Genomic DNA, 12,855 nt, shown 5'->3' with positions numbered 1-12,855 from the left:
GAGGCCGATGTCCTCTCCAGGTGGGTCTCTGCACAGCGACGCGGTACGCTGCTATCTCGCTGGGGCCTCCAAAATGTTATACCGAGAAATGAGCGAGTTGACGACCCAAGCTAATTTTAAATTGTGGACTTTATTAGCTATTAGCGCGCGGCTGCCAGGGATATTCACATCCAAATCAAGCAGCCCCCATCAGGGGTTGAGCTAGGGTTTATATAGGGAGTATACAGGACAGGGAGGGGGATGGATCTTTGAAGTCTGGCAAGAGGAAGAGGTTTTTTGGGGGGGGCTGGTCAAGGACACCCTTCTCCCTCTGTGTAGATATGATAATGCTCTGCAAACTTTCTCACAATGGAGGCTTCCAGAGATATGATCTGAGGGCTGTGGCCTGAGCAGCCAGATAAGGGTCTTGCTAAGGAATTTGGAGGTTTCCAGAGACATGATCTGAGGGCTGGAGCCTGAGCAGCCAGATAAGGGTCTTGCTAAGGAATTTGGAGTTTTCCATGGCCTAAAGGGTTCTACTACCCAAATGGTAAAATAATGTTCTGCATTACAATGATCATGGTGATAAACTCACTCAAACACTACCTACCCAATGCTATGCCATACTCTTGGTGTGTTTTTTTAATCTACTTTGCTTTTTTTCCCATTGTGGATCTCTTTCCTATTTCTATGACTTTCACTTAGAAAGCTTTGTGGTGCTGGGGTAGGCTAGGGTGTAGAATGTTATTAGTTCAATGTCATCCATAGGAATATTTCGAAAAGCTTAGCATCAAAAGGAAATCTCTCTCTTGTTTGGACTTCGCATAAAGAACGCTTTCATAACATTGACGAATACCTCAGCTGTTTACACTTCCATTGCTGATAATACTAAGCTTGAAAAACACATGAATGAATGAAGCAATGAATTCAAAAGCGTTTATAAAGCACTTACTACCTTTCCGTGCTAGGCACTGGACTACAAATGCAAAAAGCAAGAAAGTCCCTGCCCTCCAGAAGCCTATATTTTGATAGAAGATAACAGTGACTGGGTATGGATATTTGAAACTAGGGAGACACGGAGTTGTCACGTGAACTCAGAACAATTGATTGGCTTTTCCATTTTCATCTATCCTAAAGTCTGATATAATTATATTGCACACATAGGAGAAATCTTGTCTGAGAGGAGTCTTTAAAGCTATTTTATTTTGATAAAACAAATTTTAAAAAATCAATAAACAATAGATGCAGTAGGATCATATATTCTCTCCTTCTCTCCTTTAATATAGTTGTATGTTAGCAAAACATTGTCTTTTGTAAAAAATAATCTGCAAAAGCCTGCGCTTTCCATTCTCCTGTTTTCTTTCAGGATTCTTTGTGGTATAAATCATTCTGTGCATTTTAATGAGCGTTAAATCAACAAGAGAAACTTGAAAAAAAATCAATTTATTTTAAAACTATCAGATGTCCTCAGGTGGATTATCTTCTGACTTCTAAATCTGGCAAGATTTCTTGCACTGTATTTTCTTTAGCAAAGTCAACTGTAACTACTCAATAAATAATTATTGATTTAAATAGAGCTCCTTTTTTTTTTTAAAAACAAGAGCTTAACCTCTAAGCTTCTACTGTTCAAAATGGTTAAGTATTAGAAAAACAAATTGCTTCTGATAATTTTTTTGATATGCAATTCTTAGCAGCTAGTTCTCTGCAATCCTAAGAGATACATTATGTTGGCTGATTTTGTTCCTAAACTACCAAGAAAATTGTTGAATGAATCCTCTAATTAAGCAGTGTGTTACCTGGCTCTGAAGTCAAGATGTTGTTGTCGATCAGTTGTTTTAGTCACTTCTGGCCCTCTATGACCCCATTTGGGGTTGTCTTGGCAAAGATACTAGAGTGGTCTGCCACTTCCTTCTCCAGTAGATACATTTTGTCAGGCAATCAGACGTTAAGTGACTTGCCCAGAGTGGTGCAGCTAGGATGTGAGGCTGTATTTGAACTCAGACCTTCCTGATGCCAGGCCCAGTTCTCTGTCCTCTTGACTGCCAGCTGCCTCAGAAGTCAAGAGGAACTGTGTTCAAATCCAGTTTTTGATGCCTATTAATCTAGTGATCATAGGAAGCTACCCAATCTCCCTAAGCCTCAGTGAACTCATCTATAAAATAAGGGTGGCGAGACTAGACATCTCGGGTCTCTTCTAGTTTTCCTGTAATGCTCTGCTAATATTATGACCTATTTTTGTAGTACTATGCGGTAATTATATAAAGTAGAAATTACCTCCAGTGCTTGGCTGATCTTCTGGCTTTCCCTATCCTTCAGGGTAAAATGACTCTGTAGAAATAGGTAAAGGAGTACTGAACTAGGTGTCACAGGAACTGAGTTCAAATGTCGGCTCTGACACTCACCTGGGTGACATTGGGCAAGTTGCTCAATCTATCTGGTACTCAGTTTTTTTATCTATAAAATGAACAGGTTGAACTAGATGATCTCTGAGGAAGGTCCCTTCTACTTCTACATCTAAGATCCTATGAACTTTTTAAAATCTCATAAACTCTTTAAAGGCATTGAAGAATTTTGAGAAGAATAATGGGTTAGGAGCCTGAGGACCTGCATTCTAGCCCTGACTTTGCCTGGTCACACTGCCCTGTATAATAATAAATATAATACTATTTATAAAGTTATAAATAAAAAATATAAATTTATAATAATAATAATAATAAAGATATATTAATACTTGCCCTGCCCTACCTTGCCCAGCCTACTTTAAAGGGTCACTGTAAAGATAAAAAGTAATAATGTATGCTGAAATGCTTTGTTATTTATTGTGTTATATAAGTGGGAGATATGATGTTTATCGAGTTTGCGTAAATGGATTGGATGGAACATAATTCTTAGTAGAAACAGGAAGTTGAAGTACATAGCGTACATAATCGGAAATACGTAATGTGCTATGCAAGCGTGGGCATTTACTATTTTTGATTATTATTATGTTGCTCTGTTGAGCTATCATTCTAATAATTCTGTGAAAGGGAATGTAAGGTTTGCCTGGCGTGACCTGTTCTTGATCAATGACTATTTCCTTTTCTTGTTGCTCACTAATCATCCCCTTAATAGTAATTTCTAAAATTATACCAAGAATTGAAGTCAAGCTCATTTGCTTATTGTTTGCAAATTCCATTTACGTTCCTTGGAAATTGAGACAAAATTTGCATTTCTCCAATCCTGAGGAAAACTTTTTTTTTAATTTCATGATCTTTCAAAGACTACTCATAATAGTTCAGTAGTGACATCTGTCAGTTCTTTCAGTTACATTAGGATGTAATTCATCTGGACCTGCTGCTTTGAATTCATTAATGGCTGTGCTTGTGACTGACTCCAGTATTTTGCCTCCAAGCCTCTGCTGCCTTCTCACCTTGGACTGCCCCGCCCTGCAATCCCTTTATTCCCTTGGTGAGTCAGTCTCTCTGGTACCTCGATTTCGGTTGTTGAGGGGTCCAATCTAGTCATCCTTCATTTTCCTCCTGGCTCTGCTAGTGAATGACTCCACACTTCACCACGATGCTCCTATGCAGGTACCTTCTCCTCTTCCATTCCCACTTTCCAGTTCCTTTTTATCGATTCTATTCCCCCATTAGAATGTAAGCTCCAAGAAGGCAGGAACTATCTTTTTTGCTCTTATTTGTATTTGCAATGCTTAGCACATTTCCTGGGACAAAATAAATGCTTAGTAAATATTTGTTGACTGCTATTGGTAGCTAGGTGCTCTCCTTTCTCCATGCTTAAGTTAATAACCACAATTTATATAACATTTTAAGGTTTGTAAAGTACTATACCTATGGTAGCCTTCACACACAACCTTATGAGCTAAGTACTGTTATTGTCCCCATTTGACAGTGAAGGGAACTGAAGCTGAGTGAGATTAAGTGACTTGCCCAGGGCTCACATAGTAAGTATCTGAGGAAAGATTTGAACTCAGGTTATTCTGACTCAAGTCAAGCACTCTATCCATTGTGCTTACAAAATTGCCTTAATTTTGGGAGCAACTTCTTATCAGCCATTTTTGTTCTGCCCTTTCCTGTTCAAAGATTCTTCTCCTTGGCAAAGAAATCAGAAGTTAAGTGATTTGAGTGTCTCTAAGCCTTCTCTCTGTCATCTGTTTTCATCAGCCAGTGTAGCTCAGGAAAAAAAAAAAGGAAAAGAAAGAAAATTCTTTTATTGCCTTTAACTTTCCACACTAGGCACAGCTCATTCTTATCTTTAGTCTTCTTGACTTTATGTTTGTACTTCTGAATTCATTCTTCATTACTCATATGCTGGTGTGAGAAAGAGTTCAGGCCATCAGTGCAGACAGCCTTATCATCGCAATTCAAAAACCGCTACCCATTAAGTAACCCCTCCAATTCTTTCATCTTGTGTATCCCTGTAATTCTTGTCTGTACTTTCCTGTGCCCTGATCATATTCTTGCTGCCCTGCTTGTCACTCTTCCTTCGTGATGTACTCATAGACTCTGGTGGAAGCCTCCATATTCCTTCCTTGTTTTCCTGTTCCCCTTGTGGAATAGTCACCCTGAAACCAGAGATAGGGTATCATAGGAACCGAAGTCTGAGGAATTGCAATCAAGTCTGTCCTGGAGGTCCAGAATCTCATGGTGCTGGGGATAGGGAACATTGTCTTTCCCACCAGATGTGCCTTTCAATATTTTTGTATAAACATTGAGAGAGGATAAACTGAAGATGCCCAAAGAATGATTTTCTGGAATCAAACTTTATTTCAGAGGGTTACAAAATGATGGAAATTGAGCAAGACACAGTTTTCATACTGAACAGTTTTGAAAATACGTATTTTTCAGATCCATTTGTGATTTAGTGTGAAATAACTAGACTGTTATCTGATAGCCTCAAATATTTCATCAGCCACAGGAATGGGTTTAGTAGAAGATACATGACTGTGCTTGACCTCAGAACAATTGATTCGGCTAAATTAAAGATATGGATTCCTTCTTTGCTTTCCATTTTCAAGGATTATAGGGAGTTGTTGGAAATTGACATAATATGTGGCTCTAAGCCTTATGCTTCTCAGGACCCAAGAGCACGTTAAAACCTCAAGGAAAGTGAGAAGTGCTAGTAAGCTCATTCAGTGAAGTTCAAAGCAGCTCTACTGGCTTATGCTGATTGATTCTATTTTCTGGACTTAATGGCACCTCTCCTTAACTTCCCACCCTGATTTAGAACTGTTGTTCCACAGGAATGAGCTAACAGTAGCTGCTTAATAAATGCTTGTCTCTCTTTTTGCTTATATTTATAACCCCGGTCTCTAGCACAGTCCTTGACACATATTACACAATAAATGCTTATTGAAAAACTGTTAACTTGTTGATTGATGGATTGATAATGAATCAGGTGACAAAAATGACAATTGGTTCTTGAATACTTTTTTCGTTCCACATCTGTGATTTCAATAGCATAGAGAATTCCCACACATAAGGAAATTGCATGAATCAAAGCAGATCATAAATTGTCAAAGCTAGAATGGGCTCTAGAGGTAATCAAGCCTGATATCTCCCTCCCCTATTTTGTAGGTGAGGAAAGAGAGACCCAAAGAAGTAGGGACTTCCCGAAGGCAAGACAGCTAGTTAGTAGGAGAGCTGGCATCCAAATCCAATTCTTTTGAGTTCACAGTGTTCTTTCTAACACGTACTCAAATGTAATGGAGAGTACCTGCTCCCATCTCTCTAAACACTCAGAGTAGCATGCTCAATATACACTGGGCGCTTAATAAATATTTTTGACTAGAATTAAATCTTCCTTACTTCCTTATCAATGTAGAAGATATGGACATTCTCCTAGTCACCCAGGCTCACAACCTAGGTTTTATCTTCAGCTTCTTATTCTCTCTCACCTTCCCCCACCCCCATATCCAACCTCACCTCCCCCCTCCCTATATCCAATCAGTTGCCAAGTTCTGTCATTTCATCCTTATGACATCCATTGTTTATGCCTCATCTCTCCTCTGATATTGCCATCACATAGGTTTCCAAAGAGAGCACTGGAATGATCCAGGGGGGTGGTAGTAGCCTCGGGTACAATTGGGGGGCATTGAATAAAAATAAGGGGGTGGAACAGAATGTAAGAAAATTTTGAAAAACTGTTTGTAAGTGTTCCATCTGTTGTATAAAAGAGTTAAAGTCATGGTGATTAAATTATTTGCCAAATAAACCCCACAAAATGCAAGTTATAACTGATCAATGATCAAGTCCGTGGACAGGTCTTGACAAGTAAGTGTTGGCTGGTGAGCGTGTCACGCATTGTTGGGAAGTCCAGCATGCATCAGCAGGAATATGTGCATGTAATGACTTGTTTACAATATGATGCTATACAGTCACATGAAGCAATATTGCGTCATCCAACTTTCAATGCAGGAATCCATAAATTTACAATAAATTATAAAATATAGATGTGTCATTAAAAAGCTTTTATATTTTTTGAAATGTTACAAATGTGAAAACAAATGATACAAGGTTAAAGGAAATAGATTTCCAAGGGATGCTGAGTAATTTTTTTTGAAGGGGGTCAGTAGGCCAAATCAGTTTGGGAACCTTTGACCTAGACCCTCACCACCTCATACCTGAAAACACTGGCCAATAATATTGGTTGGTCTCCCTGCCTCAAATGTCTATTCACTCTAGTCTATTCTTTACTCAGTTGTCAAAGCAATCTTCCTAAAGAATAGGTCTGACCATGCTACTCACCTATTCAATGAGCTCATGTAGTTCCCTATCTCCACCTGGATCAACTATAAAACTCTCTGTTTGGCTTTTAAAGCTATTAAAAACCTGTTACTTTTTACCTGTTTGGACTTCTTCCTCCTTATCCCCTCCATATATTCTGCAATCCAGTGGCACTGATCTCTGTTGCTTGCAGATGACACTCTTTCTTTGGACTATAAGCATTTTTAGTGGCTGTCTCCCATACATGTAACTCTCTCCCTCTACGTCTTGGTCTTCTGGCTTTCTTCAAGGCCTTTCCTGCTCCCCCTTAATCCTGGGACCTTCCTTCTGAAATGATTTCTGATTTATCCAGTATATATCTTGTTTGTACATTATTGTCTACATGTTATTTCCTACATTAGAGTGTAACCCCCCTTGAAAGCAAGGACAGTATTTTGGCTTGGTATCCCCAGTGCCTGTGAAATACAACAAGTGCTTAATAAATGCTTGTTGACAGGTTCTTTTTACTCCCCTATAGATTAAAAATTTCAAATGTTTTTGACTCTGTTCTTTCTTTACTCACTAGATGGCACTCTTAAACCAATATATTTACTAACTGCCTCAAATATTTGTAACCTCCTAAACCAAATAGTGTGTGTGTGTGTGTGTGTGTGTGTGTGTGTTATCTGACATCAATTGAGAGGAGACACCTTTGCGCAAATAGATTTGACTTTTCAATAATAGTAGCTGCAAATATAGTAAGCTCTTGTGTGCTTTACCTAGACTTTCTAAGTTGTAGGTCCCAATTGTACATGGAACCAGTTAGCTCCTGCCCCAGCCCTACTGTTAATTAATTGGCTGCTAGAGATTAATTGGAAGGAAAGGGACTTACCTAATTCTGTTCAGTTGGGGTACTCCAAATTCCTGCGTAGTGGTAGAGATACTCCATTCAAAACATGGCAGAGTGCCACAGGATGTGAGCTCGGGTGCTACTAGTGAGATAATTTTACTTTTGATGGCAGAGTGACACAGTGGAAAGAGGGGCCATTTTGGAATCAGTGGATACAGATTTCACTGCAGCTCTCCGATTTACTACCTGCATGACTTTGGTCAAGTCACTTAATGTCTCTGTGTTTTAGGAGCTCATATACAATATAGAGGCATTGGACTAGAAGACCTTTATGATATCTTCCAGCTCTAAATCTATCACCTTAAAAGTAGGCATATTATTCAGCTCCACTCAAGGCCTCAACTTCTTCCTCTATAAAACTAAGGATTGGTGTTTAAGGCCCTCTTGGGTCTAATGGTCATTTATTCTCTGTATTAGTAGTGGCAGACTGAAATAGAAACAGATTCCTGTCTCCCCATTGAATACTGACTTAGAAACCCACAAATTAACCTTATCTATGTGGTATTATATTGTTATTTATTTCATTAAACAATTTTCCCAATTTCATTTTAATCTTGATTCAGGAGGCATTCTAGAAGGTTTGTGGGTCACGTGTTTGACATCTCTCCTCTACACCATCACTATTTGTGACTCGATGAAAATCTAGGCATCAGGGACTCCTGACAAACCTATAAGTGCCTCAGACTTAAGAGAATGAACTTGATATGTTCCATATAATTGTCGGTAAGACTGAGGTTCAGGGTGTTTCTAACCATGTACTCAGATCCTTCCTGGTTTCAAAGGGCCCCCATTCAAAGGGGCAGATATTTATTTGTGAGCCTCACTACATGACCACATCCTTTTGCTATCACTTTGGTCACTACAATTGTTAGAACATCAATCCCTACCCTATTTATTTACCCAAGAAAAAACAGGTAGCTATGAGAGCAAGTTTGAGCATTTGTGGAATTCATTACGCAACAGATTCTTTACTATCAGACTAGAACTTAGGAATCAATTTCACTTTTACAAGTCATTTTGGAAATCAGAATGAATCATAACGGTTACAAGAGAAAATACCAAAGGTATACTCAGACACTGAGACAGCTTGTCAAATCACTCATCTAGGAATTAGCATCATAACTACAAATGATCTGCTTGGCATTCAAAGCCCTTCCCAGTCAGCCCTGAGCCTTGTTTTCCCTATCTTATTCCACACTGCTCCCTTTCATGTCCATTATTTTCTGGCCAAACTGGGCTACTTATTTTTCTCAAAATTCAACATTCTACATCCCACCTTCTTGACTTTGTACAGGTCGGTCATCATACTTAGAATGTACTTTTTCCTGGGGCAGCTAGGTGGTGCAATGGATAGAGCACTGGCCCTGAGGTCAGGAGGACTTGAGTTCAAATCTGCCCTCAGATCAAACATTTGACTGTTATTAGCTGTGTGACCCTGGGCAAGTCACTTAACTCTAATTGCCTGTAAAAAAAAAAGAATGTACTTCTCCCTTACCTTTAGCTCTTAGAATTCTTAGCTTCTTTTAAGATTTAACTCAGAGGTGCCATTTCCTATGGAAGGACTTTCCTGGTCCTCCACAGTTAGTGTAGCAACTGAGACACTACTCTTTCACATATGGACCAGGTTCAAGGTGTTCTGTGGGTTCACACACGTTCAAAACAATAGCTCATGAGTCCCCATGATGTGTTTACTTTTTTTTCTGGTCAGTTAGAGAACAGAGTTTGTTAGAAGCAAAGGCATTTAATGAAATGTCGATCATTTCTCTTGTAAACTCGGGGTAAATGTTCCTGAATAAATGGATTATGCTGAAGGTCATATAGAGAGGGAACGTGTATAGCTAGGGGATATAGGACTATCTATGTCTCTTCATGTCATTGTACAGTTCTTCCTGTTGCATGCAGTGTCTTCACTGGGTATGTTGTTCTGTTGGTACCTGCTGTTCTAAAGATGACTTCATCTCAGGTAGACACTGCTCTACTGGGCTCAGATGGTCTCCTACTATCTCCTGGGACCTTAATTTACTTAGCCTTTACCACAATTTTGGGATGAAACATCTTTGGGGCCATTTACTATTCTGTTAAGAAACAGTGGTTGGAATGCCTCCCTGACAAAACCAGGTTAATAGCTCTTTAGTCATAGCTACCAGGTACCCTCCTTACAGAAAAGCTAAACTAAATAGCCCCAGGATAAGATCTGGTCTTTTCTTTTGACCCCTATATCTGGGCAGAGAGCACAGCCCTTTGTTCCAGAGAGCTATCTTGCTTAGGTTCAGAAATGCATGAAAAGGGTAACTGCTGAATTATTCATATGTGTTAAGGGCTTAGCCCCTTTGGGGCTTAGGATGAAAATGAATTTGAGACAGATCTCAAGGCTAAGGATGCCAGAACATTCATTATTCCCACTCACTTAGCCATCATTCCTGCCTTTGTTATGCATATCTGTCAACGTCACCTTGGCTGTGTACTTTGGCCAGAAAAAACCTTGGTATTTCTCTAAATTAGTATTCTCTCCCTCTTCAGATTAATTCAGCATAGTTTCATGGGCTTATAGATTGAAAAGTGATAGAGACCAAAGAAGATTTTGGATCTATAGTATAACCCGTTGAAGGCAGGAGGCCACTTAATTTTGGACTTTGTATTTACATGGTCTATCACGGTGACTGGAACATAGCAAGTGAACAATATGTGCTTGTCAGAATGAATTGAAATGTGATTTCTAGACTCATTACTGAATGAAAGGGATATATTGAAAAGATGCTTGCTTAGGGAACAAATATAATTTTTTAAATGTGAAAGGTGATAACATTTTCCTTTTTTTTCAGAGGTTCTAACAGGAGGTGATATTTTTTTCTTTTTAAAATCAGAAATGCATGAAAAGGGTGACTGCTGAACTATTCACACATGTTAAGGATAAGTGAAGTCTCCTTCAAAGTTGGCATGTGTAGCTATCAAATCTGCGCTAATCTGTTACCAGGCAGGAAATAGCCAAGTCACCTAAGACTCCATTTTAATATTGTACGGATTGTTTAGTTGCCCCTTGCCCCCAAAGTTTTATCTTATTAATTAAATTTGAATATTTGTAATAAGTCCATATTTTAAATCTGCCACAAAGACATCTCTTTAGGATAGAGACCTAGTAGTGGTATTGCTGCATCAAAGATGGTATACCCAGTTTTATAGCCCTCTGGGCATAGTTCCCAATTGTTCTCCAGAAAGGCTGGACTAGTTCACCATTCCACCAACCATTCATCAGTGTACCTATTTTTTTACATCCTTTCCAGCATTTATAATTTTCCTTTTCTGTCACGTTAACCAATCTGTTAAGTATGAGGTGATACCTCAGAATTGTTTTAATTTGTATTTCTCTAATCAACAGTGATTTAGAGCATTTTATGTGACTATTGATAGCCTTGATTTCTTCTTCTGAAAACTGAGTGTTCATGTTCTTTGACCATTAATCAACTGGAAAATGGCTCTTACTTTTAGAAGTCTGGCTCAGTTCCCTATGAATCTAAGAAATAAGGCCTTATTAGAGGAACTAATTTTAAATATTTTTCCTTAGTTTCTTGTTTTCCTTGTAATTTTGGCTCCATTGGTTTTGTCTGTGCAAACCATTTTAAATTTCATGTAATCAGAATTATCCATTTTAACTCCCGTGATCCTCTCTATCTCTTGTTTCAATACATGTCATCTACTTTTTAAAATAAGTTTTTATTGATGTCTTGTTTTTTAGATCATCATAGTCTTCCCCAGTATCCTTTCTCCCCTCCCAGAGAGCTATCCGATATAACAATATTATTTAAAGACAAAAAAAAAGAAAAAGAAGAGGAAAAAATTAACACAACCTATCGACACATTGAAGAAGTCTGAAAACTTGTGAAATGTGCAACAACTGTGGACCTTCCACCTCCAAGAAGAGGTGAGGAAGGAGTATCTTCTCATATCTTTCCTATTGAGCCATGTATTTCTTTTTATAACTTTGCAACATCCACTTTCGTGTGTGTGTAGTTGCTCTTTCCTTTTAAATTGTTGTAGTTATTGTATACTGTATGTTGTTTTGTTGGCTCTGCTTACTTCTGTTATCTACTCATAATTCCCTCCTCCCTTCTCAAAACATTCCTTTTCAAATTGTCTCATCCTTTTCTCTTCCTTCCACTCCGTTTATCCAAGAGTCCTAGGAGGTAAGACAGTCAGGATACTACTCAGAGATCTTTCACAACTTGAATCATTGCTTAAGGTAGGACTTGATGTACATATATAGATACATACATGCATATGCATATATGCATGTATTATACACACATGTACATATATGTATATATGTACACACATGTATGTGTACATGCATATATGTACATATATGTTACTAGATGAACACCACAGGTTGGTAGCTATGTAGTTGCTGGCTAATTCATCAAAAATGGGTATATTAACTCACTACAAGATACTGATTTATAAAAAAAGTAGTATCTTAAGGGTTTAACTACACCAGTCCTTTGCCCTTAGTGGTGTCAACATATCCATTGGTTGTCAATTTGGGATCTGAGAAGGGTGTGAAAACTTACTTTGGAGAGGCAGATCCAAGATGGCAGAGTAAAGGCAGGGATTTATCTGAGCACTCGCCAATTTACATCCAAACAATATTAAAATAATGCCTCAAAATGAATTCTGTAATGGCAGGACCAATAAAAGAATTGGGTGACATAATTTCCAGCCCGAGACAACTTGGAAGGTAGGCAGGAAATGTTTGTCTCACTGGAGTAAGAGTACAATGCAGTCCAGAGCAGGACTCACAGCAACTGAATTGGCAGCAGTGGTAGCTTCTGGAGCTCTCAGCCCACAGATGGTAAGGGGGTTAGACAACTGGTCAGAAGGAGGTTACAGGTGACTCTTTGCTGGAACTGGGAGCAGATCTCTATTGCATTACCCATATGCAATTTTGCCCAGGGCAAGGAGGAGCACTAGCCTAGCTCCAGGATGGAAAAGATTACTTGTAGTCTCTCACAGACCAGAGTTCAGGCCAGGAGGGCAGCCATCATGCCTCTCCTTAGATCCCCTTGGAAGAACTGAGATCATCAAGACCCCCAGAGCTAGCTCTGAAAACAGCCACATACAAAACCTGAAGCTTGGGAAAGTGGCCTTTCCACCCCAGAAGCAGAGTCCAATTTTAACATAAAGTTAAATAAAGAAATAGGCTGGAAAAATGGGCAAGCAAAAACAAAAGAACAGGACCATAGAAAGTTGCCATGGTGACAAGGAAGA

This window comes from Phascolarctos cinereus, unplaced genomic scaffold, assembly GCF_003287225.1.
Source record: "Phascolarctos cinereus isolate Bilbo 61053 unplaced genomic scaffold, phaCin_HiC Scaffold_9;HRSCAF=440, whole genome shotgun sequence".
In the NCBI taxonomy this organism is placed as follows: domain Eukaryota; kingdom Metazoa; phylum Chordata; class Mammalia; order Diprotodontia; family Phascolarctidae; genus Phascolarctos; species Phascolarctos cinereus.
This window is presented reverse-complemented; position numbering follows the sequence as displayed.